General features: G+C 49.7%; 2 long non-coding RNA genes and 1 other non-coding gene across 3 annotated transcripts; 2 read left to right on the forward strand and 1 right to left on the reverse strand.

The window, feature by feature from the left end:
* The first annotated feature begins 165 nt into the window (after window positions 1-165).
* Window positions 166-963, forward strand: LOC123359653. Its single transcript, XR_006575901.1, has 2 exons — window positions 166-494; window positions 823-963. It is a non-coding gene; the product is annotated as an uncharacterized LOC123359653 (long non-coding RNA).
* On the forward strand, window positions 195-267 carry TRNAR-CCG. The gene has a single exon. It is a non-coding gene; the product is annotated as a tRNA-Arg (tRNA).
* Window positions 756-22,216, reverse strand: LOC123359654. The gene is made up of 3 exons (XR_006575902.1): window positions 22,197-22,216; window positions 9,327-9,444; window positions 756-887 (listed from the first exon to the last, which is right to left on the reverse strand). It is a non-coding gene; the product is annotated as an uncharacterized LOC123359654 (long non-coding RNA).
* Between the last annotated feature and the right edge of the window lie 1,953 nt (window positions 22,217-24,169).

The raw sequence follows: 24,169 nt of genomic DNA on the forward strand, positions 1-24,169 counted from the left end.
TGGGGTTCTTCTCTAAAGATGGCTGGCAGAAAGGTGGTGCTCAGCTCTGTCAGCCACCTGCCCAGTAGCCTCGCTGCCAGGGGATGCAGATATTTCTGTAAGGCACATAAAGGGGCTATTTAGTGTTGAAGCAAATGCGAGGAATGTGCATTTATGAGAGGAAATTTCCATCTCTTCAGCAGCTGTACATCAGGGCTCCAGTGGCCTAATGGATAAGGCATTGGCTTCCGAAGCCAGAGATTGTGGGTTCAAGTCCCATCTGGGGTGAAGAGCTGCTTCCTGTATATTGCAAGGAAAGGGCCTTATTTTCAACCAGGAAGCTGGGAGATGTTTCTTTGTTTGAGCACAAAGTCCTGGATCTTGGGAACAATCACCAAGGATATTAGAAGGCTCAGTCTGGTGACCTAATGGATGCAACCACACACCCCCATCCCAGGGCAGTCCCATCTGAGAGCCAGGATCCATGGAGCAACATTCCCCTCCTGCCTTGACAGGTGGGCTGTGCAGATGATGGTGGAGGGAAGTAGGATGGGAGGTTGCAGTAGAGCTGCCTGGGCTGTATCTGCGCCAAGGATAAATGGAGGGGGTCATGCAGCTTGTGCCTGACACTCCACAGTGCTACATTCACTCCAGGAACAAGTCAAATCCTGCACCAAGGGTGGTGAATTCCCATGTGAGCACACAGTGCCCCTGTGCTGCACACACATCAACTGCACCAACAGAGACACAAACTGAACACTGAGGAGACAGCTGGTTTGTTTCCAGGTTGCTTTTATTACCAAAGGTACTGACGTGTGGTCTCTCTTCTTTTTCCGTGGGCAGAAACGCAATGGAGGAGAATCTCACATCCCTGAGCTGCCAGGTGACAGTGGCAGGAAGAAAACGCACTGCAATGAAATTTAAAAACCACTCATAAATAATTTAACAATGAGAAGTAATTAAATAAAAAAAATCCAATGGACACACATGCTGGTGGCTTGTTCCCACCCCAGAGAGCGAGGGGCAGGGAGTGTGTGAAAGGCAGGTAGTTAAGTCTGAGGGAGCATATTCATATTTCATACAAGTTAAACAAATTATAGCAGACAGCTGCAAAATACTCCATTTGGTAACATCAATACAGAATATATAAATCTACAAGCAATACAGCCATACACAGCTAAGACAGGGTGTCCACTTAATACCAGAGTGCCCACGGCCAAATAGCTGGAAGTGCCTTCACAGTCACTGCTAAACAAAACAACATTGTGCAGATCCAAGAGCAGCCCTGCTGTGCCGTTAGGAAGGCCTGCAGGAGACTCAGCAAATCAATCTATGATCCTGTGCTTCTGCTTAGTAGTTACCAAGTGTGATCAATGGAAGCGGGCGGGGAGGGTTGCTCCCTTTTTGGACACCCAGCCAGACAGTAGCTATAAAATCCCTCTGAGGCCTGGTCTACACTATGACTTTAGGTCGAATTTAGCAGCGTTACCTCGATTTAACCCTGGACCCATCCACACGACAAAGCCCTTTTTTTCAAATTAAAGGGCTCTTTAAATTGATTTCTTTACTCCACCTCCAACAAGGGGATTAGCACTGAACTCAGCCTCGCCTGGTCGAATTTAGGGTAGTGTGTACACAATTTGAAGGTATTAGCCTCCGGAGCTATCCCAGAGTGCTCCATTGTGACCGCTCTGGATAGCACTCTCAACTCAGATGCACTGGCCAGGTAGACAGGAAAAGGCCAGCAAACTTTTTAATTTCGTTTCCTGTTTGGCCAGCGTGGTGTGCTGATCAGCACAGGTGATGCAGAGCTCATCAGCATGATGTGCACATTGCCAGGGCACATTGCCCGGCTCGTACTTTGTGAGAAGTCTATGACCATGTCTATGTCCTCATCACTCTTGTCACTGCTGTCGCCTCCTTGCCTGGTTTTGCTTTTGCAGCTTCCGGTTCTGCGCTGAGAAAAGGTGTGAAACAATTGTCTGCCATTGCTCTGATGGAGGGAGGGGTGACTGACGGCATAGCTTACAGGGAATTAAAATCAACAAAAGGGGTGGCTTTGCATCAAGAAGAAACACAAACAACTGTCACACAGAATGGCCCCCTCAAGGATTTGTCGGGGACTCGAACCCCAACAGCGAAGTTCGTTGTCTGACCGCAGAGAGACCAGGCAACACCAGCAAGGTCCGATCAAAAGTTCTTTATTGATAAGTGCACGTATCAGTAAAGAACAGCTCGTATCCGAAAAGAACCAGCCCCCTCTTTACAGCTTAGTATTAGCTTATATAGACAGTTTTATTACGTCATAGATCATTCACTAGAGCAATCCACCCCCTTTGTCTAACAACTAGAAATTAGACACCTTTTAATATATACGCATGCCTAGTCTCTACAATATTGAATTGTTAATATCTCAACAAGCGCCAAAGGTTAGGAATGTGAGGGAGTTAAAAACACACCGAACACTAAACCAGGGAGTTAGTCAGAACTGTGAGATGCTTGTGTTTCTTATCGGTCCTTCAAACACTGTGTCTTAACACAACACAGCTGGCATCAGCCCCCTCACTTATCTTGCTCTTTCCCAGGGCTTTGTGAGACAATTCTGCCTGTCAGTATTTCACTCTGGGTTTTCCCAGAAACCTCTGCTAGCCTGATTTTAGTCAGGTTGGCACAACTGGTTTTGTGCTACATCTTTATTCAGGCCTAACAATCCCCCCTTTGTCCCTAGAGGACCAACGGGACTCTTGGGACAACAAAGTACTGCTTGGCAGGGCACAACCGGGTTACGGTTTCTTCAGTTGCAGACGAAGCTACAAATCGCCTTCAGAGGTAACAGTTCATTGGTCTGGGGCACTGACTATAAATCAGGTAGGTATACCAAGGGGTCTAATGTCCCAGATGTCTCGGTAAACAATTCAGTCCCACATGCATCCTCCCCATGGACCCAGCAGGATTCGGTATGTGAAAGCTACACCCACCCTAACTGGTCCATATGCTTGGAAGTAGCACTATGAATATCCACACTTTCATCCAGAAAGTGTCCAAGTATGTTTGCATGACCACAGATCAGATGGTACTCCTGACGTGTCTGTAAGGGCAGTGGGCCTAGTCCAGTGGTCAGGATCAATTTAAACATACTAGATCCCACTGCAATGCCTTCCCAGCCTCAGTGATATTCAATACCATCCCTGTCAGTAACTTCTGGGTCATAGAACTAAGGGTGGAAATGACATGTCACTCAACAACTCCAGCCTGTACTGAAGATAGCTGAGCTGCAAAAATAAGGCTATTGGCCTTTTCTAGTTGGCCCAATTTCTTATCACGTTCTTGGCCTTTAAGAATATTCCAAATGGCTGTGTACCATTGGCCCCTAGACCACAGGGATTTGGTCAATCCTCTTTCTTTCCAGAGGAAATAACCCAGGCCCTCTGTTGTGCTAATCTAATGGCAGCCCCTTGTGAGCAATCTGGGTATGTAAAAGCGATCTGAAAACTGGATAAGGACAATGTTATTCAAAATGCAATGAGGGAGGCAATACATGCTGAAGGATTTATCCAAAACACAGGGCGCAGCCTGTAGAATAAACCCCAAAATCCAATTAATACCACAGTTCCAAATATAAGTCCCACAAATTTCTTCCTGCCAGTGTGTAATTGTTTGTTTCTTCACCAGGGTCAGTTCTTAATGTTCTTTTTAGTCAGGAATTCCTGGACTTTGGCAATGTCAGTGGAGTGAGTGTTTCTTCTTCTTTCCCAAAACAATTGTGGTTTAGCATCCTACAGGGGAGAGGTTTCCAGCACATATCACCCTGTAATAGCTGTGCTTTTTCTATAAAAGTCTAAAGGCACAGTTGGTCTGTCAGTGGACAAGGGAAAGGTTACCAGTACGTTACCTTGTCCTTCTTCCCTGCTGTCCAGAAGCACAGTAGAACTAGAAGAAAGAATAGGCGAATCATCAATAGGAAAATTCTTCTGATGTGGAGGGGTCTTTTTTGCAGTGAGAATCCTGGGTCCAAGCAGTTAGTCTTTGGCACTTCACAGCAGTGTTGGTAGACAGCAGGACTCAATACGGGCCTTTCCAGCATGGAGCCAAGGCAGTCTTTCGTTGATGGATCTGTATGTAGACCCAGTCTCCTGGTTCCAAGGAGGGGCAGGCTGCTAGGATCTTTGGGTTGTTTCTTCTTTACCTGTGAGAAAAAAAAACCTAACACATTGCATTAGTGTCTTTGCAGATTTTACAAATTTTATAGCTGCATGGGCAAATTTAAGTCCCCCCCTTGTTCCTTTTGAGGGTTAGCCAAGTCTTAGCTGTGAGGAGTGTCCTTGACGTCTCATCTTTAAACCAAGCATGTTAACTATTTTTTTCTCAGTCAACTTGTCCTTTCCTTTTCCCTCCTCGGCTGTTTTTTTTTTTTTTTTTTGTAACCTACAAAAGAAACTTTTACTTTTTACTTATGTACCGTTTGTTAACAATGAACACATACACATTGCTGTTTTACAGTACATTAGTCTTATCTAATATATGCCACATATACCATTTCACTAAAATAATGTTATTACAGAACTTGAGAACAACAAACCAAGACAAGCACACCCACTTCGATGAGTTCATTTAATACAAACTGTAGTCCAATAGCTGTCCACCATCCCCAGCCCTCTGGCTAGAAGTCTGAGGTAGCCAGAAGGATCCCATGTACAATATGGGGAGTGGGTTAACTTTCCATGTCCTTGCTTTCAAAGACTGTTAATATGCAAATTTCAATAACAATTGTCAATTAAAAGTTTTGGCCAAGGTAGTATCTTTCTCTTACTTAAGAAAATGTATAAGACTTTAGTATATCACATTTTGCTGATGTATCCAAACACTTTGTATTCTAAGTTGAACAAAACAAATATCTGCATTTTAATCCAACACTGCTGCTTGATTTTAAATCAGACCATCCCATAAAAATATTAAACACATCAATTTTGGCCACAAGACAACACCACAAGACAGAACATAGAACACAAAACACAATTTTTACTGTGCCAGCAAATCATGGTACGTTGAATGCTGTTCAGCCGGCATCAGTGTTCTCTGATTATCTGAAAGACAAAACAGAAGTCTACCTCTTCTGGGCAGGCAATCATTACTAAAAATATACAAATACTCTTGTTGATTTTAGGCAAAACAAGGGAATTACCCCATATTAATTAGATAATTTGCATTAATACAGATGCTTGCTGGCTCACTTTTTACTTGTAACTCCTGCTTGTAAACACTGAAAGAAAACATCAGCACTCACAGTGCTCTTAGAGCCTAATACAATTTTAATTACATAGCACGGTATACATTCTTCAGCTAATTTAACAAAATTGTTCATAGCCAAATGATTGCAATCTAATAATTTCTTTGCCTGAATTTATTTACAAACATTTCAAAGACACCAAGAACTTTTTACTTTAGTACATTTACAAAATTCAACTGCTGTTCCCTCCAGCAACTATAGAGTTAACTTTTCACTGTGCCTTAAATCACGTGCTTGTCCTTTCAACAACCACTTACCAACTCAGATCACCATGCCAAATATTCTTCTAAGTATTTGAACCCCTATGTGTATACTTACTTACTCCGTTCTTGTTTTTTTTTCACTACACCCTAAAAGTTTCCAACCTGTTCTCCAAGCTCTCTGTCTGTTGCCGGGCCGCCTGGGCCCGATCCTTTTTTTTTTTTTTTTTTCTGAACCGTTTCTTTCCATGGGTACCAACGTATTGCACTACCAGTTAGCTAGGAGGGTGGGCTTTTTAAGTAGCCCCCACCCTTCTGGTCCTTTCCCTAAAACATTTCTACTCACAAAACTACTCGAGTCCTCCCCTGTGAGGCTTGCCACCTGGGCAAAACACATGGCCCACTGGCGTTGAACTATTTAATTTCCTCTTGTAGCAAACACACTGCTGTTACAACATATGCTGAGCACAAATGGTTAAATTTTAACAAGTCCCTGAAGGACTGGTACTTGCTTAGCCAGGGCTTCCTTTTCTAACTGGAAATCCTGTCTCAAGGCCTGCAACTTGCCCTGGCGCAGGTTTGAGTTGCCGCCTGGTTCATGTTCCATGCTCTTAATTGCTCAATTCTAGTTATCAAGTACACATCTCGTCCCTTTTCTCCAACTACTCTATTGCCCAGTCCTGCTACGACTGGGGGTAGATCCACCTGCCACCCTTCCGGTCAACCAGGGTGGAGAGAAAAATGCTAAACCCCTCTCCAGTTCTCAGACTTACTGCAGCTGAGAGTAGGCTCACCTTTAATCATGCAATCCTCAACATATAACACTAACAGTACCAAACAAAAGAAACACAAAATAACAAAGGTAAAACAGATAGATGGTGTAAATTCTATAGGGCTCCCCTATTCTCAATTGCTCACCAAACTGTGACAAATCTGTTACCAATTTATCTACTGCAGGACGTTGGGGAAACACACCATATAATCAAATTTTAAAGCTTAATTAAAAATAATAAAACAACAATGAAGAGTGTTGGGAACGCTCCCACATTACGCAGGAAGACCATGAATACTTTAACCCTTAAGCCACTTTAATACTCACACATGTCCAAACTGGCCACATCTGTATAACGTTCAGAGAAGGGGAATAGGCAGACGGGAGATTATCCTGTATACAGCTTGTCCAGAATTTCCAACATGCTTCTGCTCTTGGGAGAGCTGTTTTTTACACCCTGGAATCTCCTGCAGTGTCTCTTTTAGAGAGTTCAGTTCAGATTCCAGCCCGTGGCTTCTCCAGTTTCACCAAGGCAAGCTGAATTTCAAATTAACCCGTTCCTAGACAAATTGCTCACACTGTGTCAGAGGCTTTTCTTTGGTGATTAAAAGCTCCTTTGAGATATATGATCTTATCTAGATTGAAGGTACCTTCTAATGGGCATTGTTTAGATAGATTTTCACGCGTGTAAAGATTCCAATTCTTTAAATACCTGCAGGTTTTAAGACCATAATGTACGTACATGTAACATGCTGGGGTACCCTTAGGGGGTGAGGTGGAATATTTAGACTGTCCCTCCCCCATTTTCCACACACACACACACCAAGGCCATTATTTCCTATTACCACGATGCATCATATCTTGCTGCACAGTCAATAAATTCAGATGGCGTGAACCCAAGAGAGACAGACGTCCCCACAGACAGTCTTCCTCCCAGTGTGGCTCTGGGGCATATGCTGGGGGATTTTTACAAGAGCTCTCCATACAGCTTTAAACATACAGCTCCAAAAGCTACCTGGTTCCAGAAATCTTCTTTCAATCTTTAAGTATTAGAGACAATGGGGCGTCCCCCAGGCACTTACTGCCAAATTGTTCCATTTTGTAAGGGGACTCTAACCCCTCTTCCCCGCGTCAAGGTAAAGGGACTCTAACCCCCACCTCCCGCGTCGAGCGCTCACTTACCTCTCCAGGGGACTCGAACACCTGGACTGGGACTCAAACCCAGGCTGGGACTCTAACCCAGACTACTTGGATCCTGTGCAAACCTGGACTGGGACTCTAACCCAGACCTGGACTGGGACTCTAACCCAGACCTAAGTTGTCAGGGACTCTAACCCCGACAATCTGCACTGGGACTCTAACCCAGGCAACCTTAACCCTACTCAACGGGTAGGTGGATGTTGCTGGATTTCTACGAGCTTCAGCTGGTTCACAGAACTCGCCTTATCGCCGACGCAGAGATCAGATTACCAGGCAAGGCTCCTCTAAATCAGAGGATGCGCGCTGCGTTGCCTCAAAGTCTGATCCCCCGCCGGAGAGTCAGACAAAGTCCCGGCGGAGTCGCCAAAGATGTCGGGGACTCGAACCCCAACAGCGAAGTTCGTTGTCTGACCGCAGAGAGACCAGGCAACACCAGCAAGGTCCGATCAAAAGTTCTTTATTGATAAGTGCACGTATCAGTAAAGAACAGCTCGTATCCGAAAAGAACCAGCCCCCTCTTTACAGCTTAGTATTAGCTTATATAGACAGTTTTATTACATCATAGATCATTCACTAGAGCAATCCACCCCCTTTGTCTAACAACTAGAAATTAGACACCTTTTAATATATACGCATGCCTAGTCTCTACAATATTGAATTGTTAATATCTCAACAAGCGCCAAAGGTTAGGAATGTGAGGGAGTTAAAAACACACCGAACACTAAACCAGGGAGTTAGTCAGAACTGTGAGATGCTTGTGTTTCTTATCGGTCCTTCAAACACTGTGTCTTAACACAACACAGCTGGCATCAGCCCCCTCACTTATCTTGCTCTTTCCCAGGGCTTTGTGAGACAATTCTGCCTGTCAGTATTTCACTCTGGGTTTTCCCAGAAACCTCTGCTAGCCTGATTTTAGTCAGGTTGGCACAACTGGTTTTGTGCTACATCTTTATTCAGGCCTAACAGATTGAACTCAAAACCCTGGGTTTAGCAGGCTGTTGATTTCACAAAACAAATCAGGTCAATTTCTTGTTTTGATCCATCTAGCTTTTACATTTTAGGCTGGTAGGAAACGGGGCAGTACAACTGCTAGCCATCGTCATCGCCTGGCTGCTTGGCAGAAGATGGGAATGACTTGGCTGAGTCACTCCCTTGTCTGCCCAGGTGCCCCAACTGATCTCACTGAGATCAGCTAAAAGAGCACCTAGGAGTACAATGACAATGGCTACCAATCATAATGCACCTTCTGCTGCCAAAAGACAATGAGCTGCTGCTGTGTAGCAATGCAGTCCCATGTCTGCCAGAACCCAGGAGACGTACGGTGTGACGGTGAGCTGAGCGGGCTCCATGCTTGCCGTGGTATGGCATCTGCTCAGGTAACCCAGGAAAAAAGGTGCGAAATGATTGTCTGCTGTTGCTTTCACGGAGGGAGGGAGGGTCTGATGACATGTACCCAGAATCACCCGCGACACTGTTTTTGCCCCATCAGGCATTGGGATATCAACCCAGAATCCCAATGGACAGCGGAGATTGCGGGATAGCTACCCACAGCTACCCAAATTGCAACGCTCCAGAAGTCGACGCTCCCTGGTACTGTGGATGCAGTCCACTGACTTAATGCACTTAGAGCCCTTTGTGTTGGGACACACACAATCGACTGTATAAAAACAATTCCTAAAAAAAAAACCACTTCTATAAATCTGACCTAATTTCATAGTGTATATATACCCCAAGACACTTGATCACAGCATGGATAGGCTAAGAGACTACTTACACTTTGGCCTGGTTTACACTGGGGGAAGGGCGGGGGAACAGGGTCAATGTAAAACACAAAACTTCAGCTACAAGAATAGTGTAGCTGAAGTTGATGTATCTTATTCTGACTCACCTTCTGTCCTCACAGCACAGGATTGACAGGTGGGGCTCCCCCATCCACTCCACTCCCACCTCTTACCCTGGTAAAGTTGCAGAATCAACAGGAGCACATTTGGTGATTGATTTACTACCTGCAGACAAAAGACAATAAATCAAAGTCCAATAGATGACTTACTACCCAACAATCCAGTGAACAGAAGTAATATACCCTTGGATCTGAGCTCTAAAGAGCTGAAAAACAAGGCTGACACCCTTGGCTGTTACACAGCCTCTCTGCCCCCACTGCTTTCTACCTCGCCATGATGAGCTCCCAGACACGCACCAAACACCATTCACATGACTTTGAAAATTAGGTAACTAAGTGAGGATCACTTCCCCGAAATGACTCCAATTGAGGAATTCAGAGCAAGAACCATTAACACAGAATTCTGTTCAAAGAAAGAGAAGTCTTTCAGCCTCCCTCCTCTCGCTGGTTCCTCTCCTTCCGTCTCTTCAAAGACAGTTCCTTAGAGAATATTTAAAAATAAACGATACAAAGTGTTTGAAGCGTCAGTTATTGTGTCATTGGGGGTAACATACAGGTTGTAGGGGGATGTTAGCATTTTGGTATTGGACGGCATATACATATACACAGTCTGTCATGTCCCCAATGCGGGGTACACGGTGGGTGAGTTCAAGGTACAGCCAGCAAGCAGTGAGGGTACATCACTCATACAAACAGGTTATGGATAGTCGTGGGCATGAATAAATGAGCGGACTGGGTAGTGATGATAGGATGACCCTCACAGGGCAGAGTTCAGTTTGGTTGGTTCAGGGCTCAGGGGATAAAGTCCAACAGGGGAAGTTTACAGGTCTCTTCCCCCTTGTGGGTGCACGAAGTCATGCCGGCTTACTCTTGGTATTGACGGTGGCCAGTGTCGTGCTCTGTGTAAATGTCTCTGGACCACCGAATAGCGTCCGAGACCATTAGGCATCTCATGAGCCACGCGTATCGACGGCCCACCCCACAGGTCCGCAGTACTCGTTCATTAAGGGGGTCCCAGGCGCCCAAGGCCCCAACGATCAGAGCATCGGTGTAGACCTCGTAGCCCTTTGCTCGCAGGGTGTCAGCCAGGGGAGCGTACTTTTCGAGTTTGTGGGCTCGGGCTTGGCGGAAGGCCGTGGTCCTATTCTCAAACGGGATTGTCACGTCGACGAGGATGATCTTTTTCCGGTCCTCATCCGTGACGACGATGTCCGGGCGCAGCAGGCTGTCAGTGCCGGGGATGGCGCGATTGACAGCGATCTCTCCCAGGTGCGGGGCGATGGCCTTCACCAGGCGGTCCTGGACGGCATTGTGGCGCACCTGCCAGGCTCTCCCATGGGGCCTGCAGCTGCACAGGACGTGGGGCAAGGTCTCCATGGCTACACTCCTACATTGCACAAACCCACCCACTGACCTGTGACTAGCAGTCTCTCACTGTTAACTCTTCCAGCAAAACGGGCCAAAGAAAGTGTATGACAGCGCTGTACACAGCCCCGGTGCTCTTTTCGGTTCCTTCCCACAGAACTTTCGCTCCATACCAGTCCAGTGCCTTGCTGTTGATTGTCTAACCACTGCATGCATGTGCTATACCGTACCCTGAGCTGATTCCCGGCTTTTGGGCTCAATACAGCCTCACAGCTCCGTGTCTCTGTGGCGCAATGGGTCAGTTAACCAAACGGATGGTGGTTCGAGCCCACCCAGGGATGACGCTAAGCCTGTGCTACTTCCTTGCTTCCCCGAGGCCTTGGGGGGGAGCTTCAAAGGTCCCATTTTGCTGCCTCTTGGCCTCAGTGCTTTCAGCTGGTGGTCCAAAGAGCGGGCTGGATGCCATTCAGAAACCCATCTGCCAGCAGCCGTGCCGGAGGCTCAGGCTTAATCCTCAAAGCGGAGCACAAAAACTTTCAGCCGGGAATATTTCGCTCCCTTCCCGCCTCCGCCCAAGCGGCAAGGGAGAAGCGGAGGAGACAGGCCGGCTCAAAGACGCCTCCCTCCCACTTCCCTGTACGCTGTGCAAAGCTCTTGGCCTGCCTCATGCCTCGTCAGGAAAGCGCGGCCATGCGGCCCAAGCCTGAGTCATGTCCGCAGCCTGGCCCGCCCCGGCTGACGGCGCGCAGAGCCACGCGAGTCAATGGCAGGTGAAGTCGGGAGCCTTGGCTCTTTCTCCTGACAGCCACCCAGCGCTGCCTAGCACCCCGAGAGCCTCCCTCGTGTTCTCCCGCAGCAGCCGCCTGCCGGTGTGGGTGGGAAAAGGGGACCAGGAAGTACTGCAGCCTCATTCTGGGACAGGAGGCCCTCACCACGCCCAGGCCTGCCTCTTGCCTTCAGCCCAGGCAGCCAGAGGTGCCACAGGGAGCTCCCTCGCAGGCTGCCGCTTCGCCTCAGCCACCTCTTGCCTCATGGCCTAGGCTTCACCGGCTTGCTTGAAGGCCCACAGGGAAAAGAAACAAGCGCATGCGTAGCAGAGGATGGTTTCGATCCATTGACCTCTGGGTTATGGGCCAAGCACGCTCCCGCTGCACTACTCTGCTGGTTCTTCACACCCTCCCCCTGCCACCTAGCCGCCACTATCCGGATTAGTGCCTTACGTGCTCTCACGCTGGCAGGCAGATGCGCAGGCTGCTAGACAGCTGCCCTGGTCACAGGATTTTACAGGTTCTACAGGGTAAAAGGGATCTATTTGGTGTTTGGACCCCATTGGGAGCTGGGTAGCTGAGTGCCGGAGATGGGAGCACGTCTTAAACTGTTTTCAGTTAAGCTTTCAAGCTTGTGGGGGACGAGGTTCAGCCTTGGATCCGTGTCTGCAGCAGGCAAGCGCGTCTGGCTTAATCGCCCCCCACGCTTTATTAGCAGATTAAAACCCGGAGCAAACGCACACGCCTTGCAAAGGAACAGGAGCCGGGATCTCGAACAATAGTCAACATTTTATTAAGATGACGTTGAAAAAAAAAAGTGTACGGTACAGAGTTTCGGCGTAAAAGTTGCTGGTGCTTAGGGAACAACGTACAGCTTACCCAAGGGGTGGGAAGTTTGGTTTAAGATTGGGTGGCGTAAGGAATACATAATCTGCAGTAGCCCTGACTGGGAGTAAAAGGTTAACGTGCAGACACTGAGTTAGGAGGGTATGTAGTCCATATGAGGGCTACGTTCGGGTGTGGAGTATAACGAGCGGTTACGATGATGAGGATGGATTGACCCGCATTTGGTGAATTTAACGTTCGGTGTTTTGGAATCTTTGCCACAATCTAGTTGAAGCAGGGTCAGTATGAAGTCTGCCCTGCCATCTGTTGGTGATCTGTCGTCAAGGCCTTTTGGGGCTGATGTCATTTGCATGGTTCCACCCACCCCGGATTGCATGATGGGAGTGCTTGTCCAAATGGTCATTTCAGCCGCTGCGGGATCCCCAGTCTCTTTGTTATTGGGGCAGGAGTAATCCTGTGTATTTTCCTGTTGATTTTGGATCAAGGACAGAGTAAATGTACCTGGCATTTGAGGCCTGAGAGCGTCACCCTCGCCTGAAAAGTACTCACCATTAAGGGGTATGGGTTCCTAACAGCAGCATGTGGTGGGAGGTAAAAATGGATGTTTGTTGGGCCATTGCATGTGCTGCTCATGTCCTTTCTGCTGCTCTTGGTGTGGAAAGACAGAGATGGTTTTGAATCTCTTCAAATTGTTGTTAGTGGTGCTGTTGCTCACCCTAAGCTTATGCTGTTAGATCTCTTTCAAGGTGTATTTTGGTCCTGAGATGTAACAAACGTTAGTTGCAGAGGTGGTTCATGTGCTGCAAGAATCATGTCCCCCCCCTGTGGTCCCAGAGTCCAGAATTTGCATAAACCCACCCACTGACCTGTGACTAACAATCTTGCTCTGCTAACTTTTCCAGCAAAACTTTTCTGCCATGTTCTCCTTCAGCAGTATATTCTTACTAACTTCTTGTTTTAAGTATCAGCAGAAACCATCTGTTTAAGTGTAACTAAAATTTCTACTTATTTATTCAAGATTTTAGGTGTATGTTATAACAGATTGTTTGTAGTGGGATAATAATTAATTTTATTTTTAAACTAAAAATAGTAGAAAACCATAAAATGTGCATTTAGAAATTTCAAAAAAAAAATCCCCAGAGTGCTAAATGCAAATATTGATTTTCCATCTCTCTTAATTTGCTATTGTTTGGAACCCATGTCCCTTGTCTAACGATTTTTGTGTAGGTTCGGGTGAGTCCCAAAATCAAGAACTGCTAAGTACCGTTCTACTGTCCTTGATTCATATCACCAAGATTACTACACTTTATTACTCTTGCCGTAATAAGAAAGAGTTTGGGGATCCCACAGCAGCCAAAAATCACCATTTGGACAAGCACCCCCATCATGCAATGCGGGGTGGGTGTGACCATGCACATCAGCAACAAAAGGCCTTTACAACACATCACCAACAGATGGCAGGGTAGAGTTCATTCTGACCCTGCTTACATCCTCCCCCCAGCCAAGAATTGGTGGTCCTCATAAATCACTGTTATACCAACTCATTGGTATTGAATGCAGAAGTTATGGCTAGCAAAAGTAGCCACCCATCTCTGCCCTGTAGCATCCAGCTTAGCCCTTGTTAACACAGAAGTCAGTGGATTGTTCTCTGTCCATACCTGAAACTGAGCACCTGACAAGTAGTCTTGAAATTTCTCAGTGATGGCCCATTCCAAGGCCAAGAACTGCAGCTGGTGGATGGGATAGCGAGTTTCGCTATCGGACAGTCCTCAGCTGGCAAAGGCCACAGATTTACATTTACTTCCACTTCCTAGTAGGAGAGTGCTCCCAGACCCTCCAAACTGGCATCAGCATGCAGGATACTGTTTGTTTGGTCAGCAAGGACTAGGACTGGCACATGAATCAGGCAAATAATGATTTCCCGTAAAGCCCTGTCACATCTCTCATCCCGCCATGTCCCCAATGGAAAGGCGAGGAGCCCCTCCCCTGTCCCAGGCCAGGCACACCAGATCTGTGGGGGGAGGTGTTCATGGCCCAGCCCAGGTGTGCTGGAGCTGCTGGGGAGAGAAGATCCTCCCTCAGCCCAAGCCCACCAGAGTTGATGTTGTAGTGTGGGAGAGGTATCTGTCACCTGGTTCTTAGATGCTCTGATGAGAGGGAGCAGGAGAAAGATTTTTCTTTTCCTTGCATTTCAAATCCTCCACCCCCTGACCCACTTTCTGTTCTAGCCTGATCTCTCTCTCACATCTCCAGGGCCATCCTTAGCCATAGGCAGCCGCCTAGGGCACCACTAGGTCTGGGGGCACTGCTCTGCTGGGAGCCTGGACAGACGGGAAGCAGTGGAGCATGTAAGAGCAGGGCTGCTGGGTCCTAGAGAGAGCTGAATGCAGCACAGTCTGAGGGAGGGGATTGGCTGCTCGGGTCTCTGGGAAGGGGAGGGGGTTGGGGTTGGGGAAGGAGCTCACCTGTGAGTGTGACTCTTTCCCCCTGCTGAGGTGAGGTGAGGCAGGCTCTGCGGCTCTGGAACCAGTATCCTCTGTTGTCCCCCATAACATCCATTCTTCTCCCCCCCTGCCCCATAGAGCACCCCCTCCTTTCTCCCTCCTCCCCAGGAGCATCCCTCTCTCTCCCCTCCCTCCCCTCTGTCAGGGCTGGGTTGGGTGAGGTGCTGGGGGGTACGTGGGGGGAGGCTAGCTGCCTGCTGAGGAATGAAAGTGAAAGTAACTCACTTCCTCGGCCAGGATTGGAATGTCACACAGGGCTGGGCTGGGGTTAGCCAGATGTGTGAAAAATCAAGACATGGGGTTGGGGTAGGGTGAGCAGATGTCCCTATTTTATAGGGCCAGGCCCAATTTTGGGGTCTTTTTCTTATATAGGCTCCTTTTACCCCCCACCCCCTGTCCTGATTTTTCACACTTGCTGTCTGGTCACTCTAGGTGGGGGTAATTGGTGCCTATATAAGACAAAGCCCCAAATATCGGGACTGGCCCTTTAAAATCAGGACATCTGGATCTGGTCACCCTAGCTGGGGAGCACCTCTCGCCCCCCGGGCTGGCAGCTGCCAGCGATCCATCTCATCCTGGGAAAGCTGCACAGGGCAGGATGAGCTGCTTTGGCTCCATAGGTGACCTGTCCCTGAGATCAGCTGCTGTGCTAACTTCACCATGGTCCGCAAGGCTGGTGGTGGTGCCCATTGGCGTGTGATTGAACCTGAGGGTTTGCTGCTGCTGTTGCCACTCTGCACCCCAAGAGGTGGATTTTGGGGTCTACTGCAGCTGTTGGACCAGCAGGCTAGGGGGTGAGCCAAGCATGAAAGCAGTACTGTGTTGCCATTTAGATTGTGATTTAACAACTTTGTTTGCCAAAAATTCTTGCTAACAATCCTGAATCCAATTTCAATATATTTTTTTAAAAAATCAATATCTTAGCCAAAAACAGAAAATTAAGTTGTTGACAATTATTAGTGACAGGTTTGGTTTGAGGCAGGGAGTGGGCCAGTTTTCATCAGAGAAACAAAAAATGTCGACTGACTTTCCCATAGCCTGTTACTCCTGATAAGAGCCCTCCAACAACTGTAATATGCTCATCTCCTTACTAGTGTATATAGCAGGGGTCAGCAACCTACGGCACACGTCCCAAAGGTGGCAGGTGAGCTGATTTTTGATGGTACGCAGCGGCAGGCTGAGCGGCTCAGCCCATCACTGCTCTGGGGTTCCGGCTGCTGCCCTATTGCCAGCTGGGATACTGGCCGTCGGCCCCATTCAGCACCTGCTGCTGGCCTGGGGACCCCCAAGGAACCCCAGGCTGGCAGCGGGCTGAGCAGGCGGCTGAACCACTCAACCTGCTGTCAGCCTGGGGTTCCATTCACTCAGCCGGCAGCTACTCCGGGGTTCCGGCTGCCAGCCCCTTGCCAGTCAGGAGCCCAGCTGCCGGCCCCACTCTGCCTCCTGCCAGCCTGGGTGAGCAGAATCCCAGGCTGGTAGCGGGCTGAGGGGGGTTGGCGGCCGGGATCCTGGCTGGCAGGAGTTGGTGGTCAGAACCCCAGACCAGCAGCAGGCTGAGCAGGGCCTGGGATCCTTGTCTAGGGTTCCAGCCACCAGTCCCACTCAGCCCGCTGCCGGTCTGGGGTTCCATTTACTCAGCTGGCAGCGGGCTGAGCAGGACCGGTGTCCGGGACCCCAGATAATAATAGTTTATTTATATAATATAGACATAGAGAGAGACCGTCTACAAACGTTAAAGTGTATTACTGGCACGAGAAACCTTAAATTACAGTGAACTTGGCACACCACTTCTGAAAGGTTGCTGACCCCTGGTATAGACTGACCATATGTTGTACTAAGATTCTCCTGCTTTTTTTTTTTCCTGTGAGTCAGTATAGCTTTTGCCAGCCCAGAAGTTGGGCAGCCAATGTTTTATGTTTTCACAATGTTTTCTCCAACTTTCATAAAGTAAATACATAGTTAATATGAGTTAAAAAGGCCAGGGACACTTCCTTGTGAAGAATCTGTACAGCAGATCATGCTAGAGCTGTGAAAATGTCAGTTTTGATGGAACTTTAGAGGCAGTGATTTATCATGTATTTTATCATGTGAATGTGCTGCTATTGCTAATGTCTTTCCAAACAAAATAAGGCACACTAGGACTTCTGTAACATTTCTGTGCTACCTTAATCTAGATGAGATGATTCTGTGCTGACTTCATTTTGGTCACTTTGTGCTTTACCTAGCAGTAAAACTAGGGTTATATTTTCCCACTGTTTGGAAACCCAGCTTGTTAAACTGATTTTGCAGCCAAAAAAGCCAGAAAGATTGCTTTTAATTAAAAAAAAATCTTTGTTTCAATACCTCTTCATATAAATTTCCAATAAAATTTTGACAAATTAAAAAAATTATATTATTTGCATCATTCTGTCAAATCAGAATTTTTTCTATAGTGCTACTTCTTTAGTGCTAATGCATCAGCATTACAGTGTGCTTAATTAAGTTAAACTGGTTTTAATAACATGAATGTGGCAAGTTTTCCAATACTGTATGCTTATATTTGTGTTGCTAAGAGCAGATCAGGCACAGGGGCACCAGTTTAATAATCTCGCCTAGGGCACCAGAAATCCTAAGGACGACCCTGTTCCCGTCGCCCGGTAATTGCAGGGCAGGCCCGACCCCACACTCACGGGGTGGCGGGAAATGGAGTGATCCGGCCCCAGCCTGCTGCACTCTGCTCCCAGCCTTGGAAGTTGGGGGGGTGGGAGGAAAACACCCCCCAGCACTCACCAGCGGCGCGGCTGGGAGCTGGTGGAGCAGAGCAGGCTGGGGCCAGGTCGTTCCACTTCCCACTGCCCGGTGAGTGCCGGGTGCGCCTGATCCCTCCTGCCGTCCACCGGGGTGTAGCTCAGGGGAAGGGGCGGAGTGGGGGGGGATGGGGTGGAGCATGGGTGGGAAGAGGGGGGTGGGGGAAGAGCAGTGGGGGGTGGGCTTTGGGGAAGAGGCAGAGCAGAGGCAGGGGCAGCTTTCCTGGCCAGCTCAGCCAGCCGGGGGATCGAGTTCGCCGCTGGAGCAGTACGCAGCTGCGTAGGGCACCAGGAAATTTGGAGCAATTTGGTGCCTCAGATTTCCTGGCGCCCTACACAGCTGCGTAGTTTGCGTCTGGGTAAGGACGGCCCTGTATCTATGTAACTTACTGAGTGGTTGGTGGGCTGAGCTTCCTCCTCCTGGAGCTTTTCAGGGATGAGATTTTGATGAATTGCAACAAGAAGAAAAATCTCCCCTGTTCCTGTTTGTCACCTTGGCCCCTTCTTGTGCCCCCCTCAGCCTCTGTTCTTCCTGCTCGGGGCGATGCAGAGCCAAGCCCCCATCTTCCTGCGTCACAGAGTCTGTGGCCACCTCTGGACTATTGCCACTGGCGAGTGTGGCTCCCTCTTCTTCCCCAGAGGGGCTGCAACAGCAGCTCCCCTGTTGGGTCTGGGGGTGTCAGAGATCCAGGCTATGGGGTGCAGGTGATCCAGGGCCAATAAATCCCCTGCCTGCGGGGAGGCCAATGCATGTGGTGGCCATAAGCACCACAGGGTTTAACCCTGTCTGCTTCCTTCCCCACGGCTCTGAGTTCGATGGCACTGATGTCCCCCTGTGGCTGGGGAGATGGATTTGTGGGCCCAGCACAGTGCAGGGGGCTTCCAAGACAGCCTGTAATTCAGCAAGCGCTTTGCAGCTGGGCCTTGGGCTGGGGGTGATTTTCTCTCCTCGCAGCGGATGGGGGATGCGCTGGGACCAGGTCCTGGCTCTGTTTCTGGGAGCTGGTTTCCCGTGAGGACACACCAGCCGTCACTGCTCTCTGCCTAGGGGAGAACCCCCTGGGAATGTGCTCCTGGCCCAGCCGATCTGGAAGGGTAAACGGGATAGTGGACAACACGGCAAGGTGGGGCTAGGTCCCTGAGCAAACAAAGGGGGTGGGGTGAGAGCAGAGACGAGAACTAGAGATGGGGGAGGAGACAAGGTCTCGAGGGAGGGAACAGCTGGAGAGAGCCAAGGAGCACAGTGGACAAGGCTGCCCTGTGAATACTAGAGGTCACAGGTGTTCTGCAGAAAGCCCCCAGCCCGCTGGACCCATGGGGTGATGGTCAGCCCTCGGGACTCTGACTCTCACAGTCCCAGTTCAGAGCTTGGCAGGACCTGCTGGAGCTGCGTCGTATTGCTACAAAGCCCCAGAGGCCCTACTGCTCAGCATCCCAATTGCACAAAAGTCTCTCTTTTCCCTCCTGCTGGGTTACTAATGCCCACTCAAGGAAGATCTTTGGTCCAGATGGCCCCATGCTATTGAACCTGAGAGTCCAGCTAGAGATGCCTTCTCTCCTTTGGGCTGACTTATCGCTGCATTCCTGGCTGCCTCAGCTGATGACCACAGGCTCTTCAGCACCCCGGCCCCTAGCCCAGGGCAGGTGAAGGGTTTGGAGCTCCCCATAGTGGCTGGGGCTCCCTAGGTGGCTTTTACCATGGCCCTGCTTCAGCTCCTGTCCTGGCTTGGGGGCAGGGCCTCCAGGGGAAGAGGAGAGTTGGGGCCATGGAGAAGGGAAGAGCCGCGTGGCTCCCCCACTTCTACCGAGGTTCCGGTGGTTTTGCTCAGGAGCAGAGGCTGCATCATTGTTTAAATCTAAACCAACACCAAATGAGGATGGAGACATTCCCCAGGGATCTCAGTCCGAACCTGCAGCCCTCAGCTGTTGCTGCTGGAGGGTGTGAAGCCCTTTCACTCGTATTGCCTATTGACCCCCCCTTCCCTGTCCACTGACTGCTCCCTGCCACCCCATCCAACCCCTCCTCTCACTCCTGATGGCCCCCTGGGACTCCTGCCCCATCCAACCACCCCTTCTCTCTGTCCCTGACTGCCCCCCATCACCTCATCCAACCCCTGCTCCTTTGTGACTGTCCCCCTGGGACCCTTGCCCTCATTCAATCCCCCTGGTCCCTGCCCTCTGACCTCCCCGAACATCTGATTCGCGGGAAGCAGGGAAGGGGAAGGAGAAGGAGGGCGGAGTGTTCAGGGGAGGAGAGGGACATGAGCTGGGGCCGGAGCCGGGTGGACAGCTGCCTGCACTTTTGTTAAATTTAAAAGCTTTTTTAGAACCAGTTGTCCTGGAACAACCGGTTCTAAAAGGGTTTCTAAATTTAACAACCGGTTCCTACGAACCAGTGCGAACCGACTCCAGCTTACCACTGACCATGCCTATGCGTGGCCAGCAGACAGCGACAAAGACCTCTAGCCAGCCTGCTCCCTGCCATGCCAAACCCCCACTGAAGGCCACCCACAGACCAGCATGCGGGGTGGCTGCTGATGCGCTGTGGCCAACATCAGAAGATGGTAGGAAAGCAGGGCCAGCCCCCCTGGTGGGGCTTCTTACTGTTCCCACTCAAGGTGCTCACTTTTGCAGTGGGGCAGGAGATTTTATCCCAAGAGGCTTTTCCCCAGCTGGGGAGAAGCAGAGAAACACCCAGGCTCCCAAGGTGCTATGTAGCAAACCCCCTCAAGCACAGGGACAGAGAGAAACTGCTCCACACCCTAGCCTGGGCAGCCGCCCATTGTCTTTGGCAAGTCAGGAAGGGCAAAGGTGAGACTGGAAGTGCCTGGGGCTCATGCCCCAGCCTTTGTGACACCCAACCCCCAACTCCTTCCCGGGGCTCTAGCAGAAGCCAGAGCATTGGCCTGAGCAGCCAAGAAGAGGTTCCAGCCCTGAAGGGAGCAGGACTTTCAGCCCAAAGGTAAAACTGCACAAGCACAACCACAAAAGGTCTTGAACTCGCAATCATCTGATCCAAAGTCAGATGCTTTATCCATTAGGTCACGTGGTCACACAAGAAAAAACTCTCCAAGTACTTCTTTAGAGAAGACGGACACTGTGTTTCTCAGACTCGGATCATCTACTGAGAGGGGTTGAGACTCTCTGGGCACAAGAAGTTGAGTTCCCAGCGAGATGTGAGACTTAATTCTCTGGAGCCAGGTGCAGGGCTTTGGCAGGGAGGCTCAGGCATGGGGGACTGGGGTGCAGCGGACGGACCGGCTGTCTAGGTTTGGAGATTTAGTCACACTGAGGCACAGGAGGGAGGAGGAATCCTGCTGATGGTCAGTGGCTGTGCAGAAAAAAGGGTGTTGATTTCTCCATCCTAAATGGCCGGGTTGGCTTGACCCTTCTCTCTGCTGCAGAGCATGGTGGCGACTGCAGCTCATCTCTTGTGGGGCAGCAGGGCACAGGTTCAGGGCACTGGGCTCCAATGCACCTGGAAGGCAGCTCCAGTGCGGTGGGGCAGGGCAGGGCCTGTGGTTTACGTTCTGCGTTGCCTGGTGCTGGGCCATTGCACAATCCCCAGCCATGCCGCACAGCGCACCCCGAGAGGGGGCAGGGGGCCAAGCAGACGATCCAGCATGAGGGGGGTGAGGATGTATGGTTGGGGGGAGGAAAGGCCTTGGGCTGCACTGGGGAGTGCAGAGCAGAGGTGACACCCTAGAAACCTGCAGCAAAGGGATGGACAGATGGGCTGGGTGGATAGAAGAGGCAGCGAGACTAAAAGAGGAGTGGGGTCTAGTGGTCAGAGCAGGGAGGGGGCTGGGCGCCAGGACCTCTGGGTTCTATCCCTGGCTCTGGGAGCGGAGGGGGTCTAGAGGTGAGAGCAGGGGGACTGGGAGCCAGGACTCCTGGGTTCCATAGTAGCAGCTGCTTTTTCCTGTGTCTTCCTCCCTACAGATCCCAGCCCAGCCCCCTAGCAGAATCTGATTGGGGGAGGGGGTTGCCCTGCCACTCCAGACTCGTGATTCAAACCTCTCCCCCCACAGGCTCTGACATCACGGAATCTCCCCCCCCCCCCAGTCAGAAAGTAGGAGCAAGTGAGGAGGAAGCTAGTGAGTCTCTTGGGGGTCTCTGGCGGAGGTGACAGCACCCACCAGACACCCACTTATGGTTGCAAGGAGACCCCCCTACAGCCCCCTGCTACGAGGGGCCAGGGCGCCCAGCCAGGGTCAGGAGGTGAGATGGGGTCGCAGTGGCAAGAAGGGGGCAGAGCTGGGGATGGTGTCAGGTCTGGTGCTGGCTACACGGGGAAAAACCACACTGCTCCCCCGCAACGCACACACACACACACCCCTCCTGGTGTTGGGAGGGGAACAGGAGAAAGGACAAAAGACGCAAGAGACGAAGAGAAAGGAGGGAGGGGTGGATGGAGGAAAAGGTGAAACGAAAAGGACAAACCCTAATGTCCCCAGTGATTCTAAGGGACAAAATCCCAGGTGCGGAATAAAATTCTGCCTCCTTAAGCTCGTGTTTTCCATGCCTAGAATTCAACTGTCACCAGATGGATCAGACTGAACAGGTTTCAAACCTCAAGGAGGCTTTTACCTTCTAAACAGGGACGGCTGTTTTCTAGTAAAATCAGGAAAAGGGAAGGAGAAAACTCAAAAGAGGTTCCTCCTGGCGCTCACGTCCGTGAACCCGAATACTCTCTCAGTCCTCAAAGAGAGACCTGGAGAAGGAGACTTGCTGAAGCAAAGCCACAGGGGTCTCTGAGGTGTCCCTGGCCCCTCGCCCCTGTCCTGCCTGGCTGATGTCAGCATCTCTCTGTGAGGTCACCACCTCCCCACCACCTTTGACCAATAGTCTGAGGTCCTGCAAAAGGCCTTTGTGATGTCACTGCCACACCCCTCCCTTGCTGTGCTAATGTCCTGCCCCTGGCCAGGCACTTTGGAGGTTTGAGCTACTCCCTGTGGATCACCCAATTAAGGACCATCAGCTATACAACTGACCCATTGAGAGAAGGCAGATACACCTTGTGACTCAGCAAGGTATGCAGGGACCTGCCTATGGACAGAACTCAGGTTTTTCTATGCCACGTGCTGGATAGTGTCCTTGAGACAAAGAAAGCAAAGACCACATGGCAAGAGACTATAAAATGCTGATGCCTCGTCTCCATCTTGTCTTCAATCCTGCTTCATACCTCTGGAGGGACTTTGCTACAATCTGAAGCTCTGTACAAAGGACTCAATGACCCATCCCAGCTGTTGATGTACTCCACAGACTTGATTTGAACCTGCAGTTTATTCCATCACTGCAACAAGCCTGAACCAAGAACTTTGCCGTTACTGGATGTGAAGGGTTAAAATCCATGTGCATTTTGTATAACAACCTGGTCTTTGGATTGTGCCAGCTCTTTTCCAGACCCAAAGTCCAAAGTATGGTCAAGGGACCAGAGGCCTAGCAAATCGTGACCAGCTAAGAGAAAGCTGGGTAACCAGAAAGCCTTGCTTGCTAAGATAGGTGTTGGAGCTAAGAACTAAATAATTGTGTCTTATTCAGAGTTGCAGATTGAACAAAGAATCCCTGTTCCTATTGTGTTAGTCTCTTCTGTAGGGAGACGTTCTTCCCACAGATCCAGCCTTGAGTTTATGAGAAGTTGGCACATGTCTGTATAAGATATGGCAACCTTCCACCTCCCTCCCCAGGGACCAATACCTGCCTTTAGACACACAGAAAACAATCTTTATTGCCATATACTTTCACTGGTTCTTTGCTTTAACCCCTAGGAATCTACTTGTTGGACAATCAAAGGAGTTGCTCCATTCCAATGGACCCCAAATCAGAATTCAACATAGATATTTTATACTACTAACAGTTTATCAAAGTATTCATTAAATGTTAACTTGCTTATTTGAGACCATGGGCGGAGACATTATATAACCTGTTAACCATTCGCTAATGTGCTTATCTTGTCTTGCTGCAAAACCTATCCCGGAGTGTGGAACTTTCATTCTGGGCTGTGACTATAAGCAGAAGAGTGACACCCAAGGACTGTTGCTGCTGCCCAATATGGGGCTAAACTCATGATGGCAGGATTAAGAGTCTCACACTCTACCAACTGGGTTAGCCGGATTTGAAGTCTGTCAATTGCCCAGTCGCAGTGTAGAAGGAGCCCTGAGGGCATTTATTTCTGGAGCTGAGGTTCCCTGTCTGACATTTGCCTTCTTTCCTGGTTCGTTATGTCTCCAGCGAGCAAACCGGAGCTGTCACAAGGCTGGTTAGATGCTGCTTTCTAGACCAGAGAGCTGGGGTTGATTTACATGCTGCTGCCATCAGCTGGTCAGAGTAACCAGGGTGGGAGGGTGGAATTTAGGATTCTCCCACCAGTGGGAGGTGCTGTTGGACTCATCTAGTGGGGGAGAGTCTGAGTCTGAGTTCCCCACATGCCACACACACATTTTCACAGGGAATCAGGCCCCCTGGGGAAAAACTCAAAAGAAGCCCAGGCCCAGGAGTGTCAGAGAAGGGAATCACTGTTTGCCTTAAGAGGTGGGTGAGGGAAACCTGCAGGTCCTTAG

The sequence above is a fragment of the Mauremys mutica genome, unplaced genomic scaffold (assembly GCF_020497125.1).
Source record: "Mauremys mutica isolate MM-2020 ecotype Southern unplaced genomic scaffold, ASM2049712v1 Super-Scaffold_100166, whole genome shotgun sequence".
NCBI lineage: Eukaryota > Metazoa > Chordata > Testudines > Geoemydidae > Mauremys > Mauremys mutica.